The following is a 298-nucleotide window of genomic DNA, read 5'->3' as shown; positions in this document are numbered from 1 at the left end:
GTACCCCCATCAATGTAATAGCCTCTGTCCGAGCCTCCTCTGTTTGTGGTACGTGCATGTTCATCTCATCACCATCAAAATCAGCATTATATGGGTTACAAACCGATTCATTGAACCTCAACGTTCTCCAAGGCATTATTCTTGCCTACAGAACAACAAATGTAAAATTAGGAACTTAGGATTACTATGAGGGCAAGAGAAATTATGACTAAGCATTCTAAATCAGTACTGACCCTGTGACACATAATAGACATCCGATGCAGACTCGGTTGCCTGTTAAAAAGAACAACATCCCCAT

At 40.9% G+C, this 298-nt stretch overlaps 1 long non-coding RNA gene across 1 annotated transcript; it reads right to left on the bottom strand.

Moving 5' to 3' along the window:
* Nucleotides 1-298, bottom strand: LOC104775525. Its single transcript, XR_765972.1, has 2 exons — nt 234-298; nt 1-145 (listed from the first exon to the last, which is right to left on the bottom strand). It is a non-coding gene; the product is annotated as an uncharacterized LOC104775525 (long non-coding RNA).

The sequence above is a fragment of the Camelina sativa genome, unplaced genomic scaffold, assembly GCF_000633955.1.
Source record: "Camelina sativa cultivar DH55 unplaced genomic scaffold, Cs unpScaffold17636, whole genome shotgun sequence".
Classification (NCBI taxonomy): domain Eukaryota; kingdom Viridiplantae; phylum Streptophyta; class Magnoliopsida; order Brassicales; family Brassicaceae; genus Camelina; species Camelina sativa.
The sequence above is the reverse complement of the archived record's forward strand: the minus strand, read 5'-3'. Positions and strand labels throughout refer to the sequence as shown.